Raw genomic sequence first — 6841 nt, 5'->3', positions numbered from 1 at the left:
CTTACCAAGGGCATGGGAGGTTGTGTATCTTCCTCCTTTGTGGGTGCATCTTCCTCCTTTGTTTTTGCATCTTCCTCTTCTTCCATGTGTGAGGATGGAAAGTTCTCTAATGCACTAGAGTATAAAATCCTTTGATTGGTTTCCTCACTTTCTTCCATAGGATCTTGCATTGTATCTTTTGGGAAGGAATTTGCTTGTTCCTCTTCCTAGTACTTGATAATCGACTGCATATGCTTCTCTATATTTTTGATACTTGTCTTTATATCATGTAAGCATTCTTTCATGAGAAGCTCAAGATCTGATGGTATTTGAGATGAATAAGAAGGAGGTGATGGTTCTTGATAAGTGTAAAAAGATGATGGTTCTTGGTATGGATAGGGAGATAGTGGCTCTTGATATGGGTAGAAAGATGATGGTTCATGATACGGATAGAGAGGTGGTGGTTCTTGATATGAATATGGAGGTGGTGACTCTTGATAGTTGGAACATGGAGCACTGAGATTTCTTTGGTTTTGACCTTGCCAACCAAAATTTGGGTAGTTTCTCCATTTATAAGGATATGAATCACTACTCGGGTGTGAGTAGTAACCCATATGATCTCTCTCCATTATTTTTCCTTAGCATAACACACCAAAAAGAATTAAACGCACCATGTGGTAAACAGGAAAGCAAAGAAAAAAAGAACAAAATTCTAAAAATTAAAATAAGAAGAATCAAAATAAAATTAACTAGGAGACACCAAACTTAATTTCAGAAATTAAAAAAAATTACTAGTATTAAATTATTATTAAATAAATTTTTTTTATTGAAAATTAAAGATAAAAATAAAACAAAACTAATAAAAAAATTAATGGAAGAAAAAAAAACGAAAATAAAAATAAAATGAAAATAAAATAAAAAAAGGATAAGATAAAAATAAAATTAAAAACAGAACAAAAAAAACAAAACAAAAAAAATAAAAAATAAAAATAGAACGAAACAGTAAATGAACAAACGGAAAAAAAAACAAGGAAAATTAAATTTATTTATTTTTTATTTATTTATTTTTTTAATAATAAAAGAAAAAAATTAAAGAGAACGAAACAGGGGGATTGCTAACGCGAAACAAAGGGAATTTTTTTTTTCGAAAAATAATAAAACAGTTTTTTTTAATAAAATTAAAATTAAAACGTCTAATCTAAACAATTAAACAACTAATAGTTGTTAATCACAGTCAATTTTCGTTAATGGTGTCAAAAACTTGGTGCGGTAATTTACAACCACACTTACTAACCGGCAAGTGTACCGGATCGTACCAAGTAATACCTTACGTGAGTAAGGGTCGATCCCACGAGGATTGATGGATTAAGCAACAATAGTGTTTGATAGGATTAGTTAGACAAACAGAAAAGAGTGTTGAATATTCAAAGAGCATTAAATAGAAGACAGGGAAATGATTAATTTGGGAATAAAATATTGAGAAAGCAGTTAAGGGTTCAGAGTTATCTATTTTCCTGATTGACTTTTCTTATTAACTAATTTAATCATGCAACATTTAATTCATGGAAAACTATTTGTGACTAGACCCTAATTACTTAAACCTTCCTAATCTCCTCTAAAATTCATCAACTGCCAATTCCTTGGTCAATTGATTTCAATTAGAGTGTGATGATCAAATTCCAGTTTAAATGCCACAAGAATCCTAATTGTCCAAAAATAAAGGGATTATATGTCACGTATTCCGTTAAATACAAACAATTAAAAATTCACGATAATATGTTTTCAAGATATTGTTCAAGTAAAGAGCTTTTCCAAGTTTTACAAGAACTCAAATAGAACATGGGTTATACTTCCGTTCCATCCAAATTCATAAAATAAAGAACGAAAACAATTATTGAAATATAAATCAAAACATGAATTAAAATAGAAAAATAATATTACCAATCCATACAATAGACAAAGCTCCTAACCTTAACAATGGAGGATTAGTTGCTCATGGAATGTAGAATGTAAACTTGTATAGAATTCCCTAATGGAATCCCCCTAATGGTATGTTCTATTAGGAGAGAAGTCTCCCCTTTTTATAACTAATCCTAATTAATTTAAAATCTAATATCTAAAACTAAAAATTAAAATAATATCTTTTCCTAGAATTAAAATTTGAATTTAAATTTGAATTAATTTAAATAATCAAATCTTCAATGGATGGATGGGGACCACTTGAATTTTCCATGCTGCAACTTTTAATCTGTGTTTTCTGGGCTGGAAACTGGGTCAAAATAGCCCAGAAATCGCCGCCAGCGTTTTCTGTCAATTCTGCAGATCGCTCATGTGACGCGTCCGCGTCGTCCACGCGTTCGCGTCATTTGTGCAGATTCTAGTCCACGCGTTCGCGTCAGGCACACGATCGCGTCATTGCGATTTCCTCTATTCCGCGCGGTCGCGTGAGCCATGCGTCCGCGTCGGTATTCGCTGGTTATCTCCTTGGCTTCTTCTCTTTCTCTGCAGAAACTTCATCAAATCCATCCGAATGCTACCTAAAATAAATAAAATTGCACAAAACTCAAAATAGCATCTATAGTGGCTAAAATATAATTAATTCTTAATTAAATTCAACAATTTAGATGCAAATTTACTAGGAAAATATAAAAAAGATGCTCACGCATCAATGATGCCAACACATAAAAGAAGAAAATATGAACACTTTTATCGAATTAGATTTTTTATTGGAGTTACAGAACTCAAGAAATCGAAACCAAAAATTTTGGTGGTTACGGTTCTCTCTCTTTCTCTCTCGGTCACTTTTTCTTCTCTATTGCTCACCGTGCATGCAAATGAACATAGCTAAAACTAGATGATGATGACTAATGAGATGAAAATGATTATGTGTCAATGCATACATAAGCCTCATTTGTTTTTTGTTTTCTTTATTTACCATTTCTTTAATGGCTTTTCGCCAACTAATAATAATAGCCTCGTGTGTGTATATATATATATATATATATATATATATATATATATATATATATATATATATATATATATGAATGTAACTAAGGAACTTGATAATAATAATAATAATAATAATAATAATAATAATAATAATAATAATAGTGATGATGATAATGATAACAATGTTAATATAATTATAATAATAATATATATAAGATTAAATGAATATAAATTATTAATATAAATGACATTAATAACTTAAAAATATAAAGATGTTTGATGGAGTTTTAGTAATTCTAAACTCATCAAAAAATACCAATAATTAATTTTATTGGCAGTCGGACTTGATAATAATATTAATATTATTATCTAAGTTCTATTATAATTAGAGCAAGTAAAATAAATAAATAATATAATAATTAAATTATATTACCATTTATTTTATTTCGGGTTCGAAATTGATTTGTCAAAATAAAAATAATCGCTTTAAAATATTATTTTAATAAAAATTCGAAAAAATTAGAGTTGTTACAGTTTCCATATACAAAAGTCATTAGTATTAAGTTGACCAGACCTAATGTCCTGAGAAATACAACGGTTGACTAACAGCATTAATCAATAGATAGTCATGCATCTAAAACTCAAACTCTTGTCATTAAGATAAGTCCTATCATATGACAGACTCTCAGAGTATGCAGTAAAGTATAGTCAGTCCATTCCCAAGGCTCTAACAGGAACGAACTGCTCTGATACCATAATGTAACAACCTAACTTTTAGCACCTCATGATCGTACTAAAAGCACAGTCATTATAATTAATGGTGAATTTAATGAGAATAATGATGGTTTTGTTGCGCCCACAGTGAGGATAGTGATTTTATCCCACTCAAAGCTTGAGTATGATTATGGATATGTTTAATTGTGAATATGATTGTGATTTGTGTTATGGAATGTCGGAAAGGTGACAGAACACTCTCCATACGAGACATATATATATGAGATTTTATTCCCCCACGTCCTCTTTCTAATTGCGAGGTGTACAGGACACTCTCCCTGCGAGGTGTACAGGGCAGTCTTCCTGCAAGGTGTTGATAAATGTAACGACCCAATTTTTAGCAGGTCAGGGTCACTGTTAGTCATCAGGTGTCACTTCTCAGTAACCTTATAAACTCTAGACTCAATAATATTTACTACATATGAGCCTTTCATATTAATGGAATTGCGTATGTTATCTTATTTGTATCATATCTTTTTTCTTAATAAACCCGTTAGCAATAACCAAAACTATCATCAGAGATATACAATATAAAATAAATACCAACTAACAGCAAAATCAAATAGCAACGAGATTACAGAAAAACTTTCACACCTATATATATCACAAGTTAGTTCATACAAACTTGATATATATATAAGTCCTATCCCTCAAAATGCTACAAAAGTAAGGAAAAACATAGTCTAAGGAATGAAGTCCATCTATCTTACAATTCTCCACTGTCGAGGCACAAGTCTGCTGACATCATCTCAAGACTAGTCTCGAGCACCTCTCACAACATCTCCTGTAGGGTCCTGAAACACATGCTCCTCTGGTACCTCTACGAATAGAATTTCAGTAGCGGCAACCAAATTTGGATCTTCCATATGTGGTATAAGGGAAAAGAAGGGGTAAGAACCTATATGGTTCCCAGTAAGGCGACATCACAAAAACACATCTCTCTTGTGAAACCTAGAATTTTGGTTTTATCATAATATTTATTTTCAGTTTACTTTGTCCTAAATACTATACTAAACTTCTTTTCTCCTTTCCATACTTGTGGGGTTTGACATAACTCTTCTTTGGTATCTTCCTTTGGGATTCATGTCATTCCTACACTATTTTCTACGACTATTATTTCTAACTTTACTATCTTATTCTAAGCTTTGAAGAAATTTAAATCATATAATTTAAAAAATACAAACAAGAATCAGAGAATAAAAATTTAGTGAGAAACAGATAGCACATAGCAGAAAGAATGAATCGTAAACCATCACAATCAAATGCACAAGCAATTTATGGTGCATGCCTATCCCTAGTGCAAGCCGTAAGCTCATGCGTCAGTTATCTACCCGCAATCCGACGTTACCCAGGACTACGCTCAGATATGATTTCTCCAATGTTTCAGTCAGGCACATTGGTATCATCATGGACGAACCCATGTCAGTCAGGATACCTCGGCATCACGGGTTTATCCATGTTAGTTAGGCCGAATCATAATCATAATAATTTTTCTAGCATCTCTAGTGTGCATCACAATGAGAAACGGGCTGTCAGTTAGGCAGAAGTCCCCACTTTAGCAATCTTTGGTTAATATCTTGGGGCTTTTCTTATTCTCTGCATTACTCTCTTGGAGATTTTCGCCCCCAACTCTTTGTACCTTATAAAATATTCATATATATTGTAAAAAGCTCAAGCACGGAATCTTTAATTATACAAGATAATTTTGTAGGCAAGCTTTAATATAAAACTAATTTTGAGGCAATTCAATTAAAATTGAATTTTATAAAAAATTTTGAAGTTCTGCCATCACTTTGAGAGCAAAAAAAATAAATAAATAAATAGCAGAGCCGTAGTTTTAGTAAATTCATGAAAAAACTAATTCTATCCAAATGTCCTTAAAATTTGGTAACCTTAAATAAGATTCACCTAGCTTTCAAACAAAGCAAATTTCAGTTCAATACTAGGGGTGTGCATGGTTCAGTTTTTCTATAAACTGAACTGAAACTGCACTAAACCATTTTAAATGGTTTAGAAACTGAACCAAACTGCTTTGTCACATATGAAACTGGTTCTAAACCAGTTTATAATACAGTGCACCAGTTTAAACCAGTTCATAAAAATAAAACTGGTTTTAATTAAAAAAACCAGTTTAAACTGGTTTATAGGCTAAAACTAGTTTTCACACTCTCCATCTTTCTTTCTCTCTCTCTCCCCTCTCTCTCCCCACTCTCTCTCTCTCCCCTCTCACTCTCTCTCCTCTCCCTCTCTCTCCCTCCCTCCTTCCTCTCTCTCTCTCTCTCTCCCTCTCTCTCCCTCCTTCCCCCCTCTCTCTCCCTCTCTCTCTCTCTCTCTTCCTCTCTCTTTCTCTCTCTCTCCTTTCCCTCTTCCGCTCTCTCTCTCTTCTTCCCTCCCTCTCTCCTTCTCTCCCTCTCTCTCCTTTCTCTCTTTTTTTTCTCTCTTCTTCTCTCCCTCTCTCTCCTTTCTCTCTTTTTTTCTCTCTCTTCTTCTCTCCCTCTCTCCCCTCCTTTCTCTCTCTCCCTCCTCTCTATTTTCCTTTTCCCTCTCTCTCCTCCTTCCCCTCTTTCTCCCCTCCCCTCTCTTTGTCTTCCTCTCTCTCTCTCTCCATCTCTCCCTCTTCTCTCTCCCTCTCTCTTTCTCTCTCCCTTTTCTCCCTCTCTCCTTCTCTCCCTCCTCTCTCTCTCTCTCTTTCTCTCTCTTTTCTCCCTCTCTCCTTCTCTCCATCCTCTCTCTCTCTCTCTCTCCTTCTCTCTCTCTCTCTCCTTCTCTCTCTCCACCTTTTCTTTTCTCTCTCTTCCCCTCTCTCCCTATCTCCATCTCTCTCTCCCTCTCCCTCCTCTCTCTCTCTCTCTCTCTCTCTTCTACCCCTCTTTCTTTCCCTTCCCTTTCTTTATCTCTCCTTTTCTCCCTCTCTATCCCTTTCTCTCATTTCTCTCTCTCCCCTATCCCTCTCTGTCTCTCACTCCCTCTCTCTCCCATTTTTCTCTCTCTCTCTCTTTCTCCCTCTCTCTTTCTCTCTGTCTCTCTCAATTTTTCTCCCTCTCTCTCTTCCTCCTTCTCTCTTTTCTTGCACTCTTTTTTTCCCTCTCTTCCCTCTCTTCCTCTCTCTCCTCCTCCTCCTCTTCTCTCTCTCTCT

This window comes from Arachis hypogaea, chromosome 12, assembly GCF_003086295.3.
Source record: "Arachis hypogaea cultivar Tifrunner chromosome 12, arahy.Tifrunner.gnm2.J5K5, whole genome shotgun sequence".
Lineage (NCBI taxonomy): Eukaryota > Viridiplantae > Streptophyta > Magnoliopsida > Fabales > Fabaceae > Arachis > Arachis hypogaea.
Note: the sequence above shows the minus strand (reverse complement) of the source record.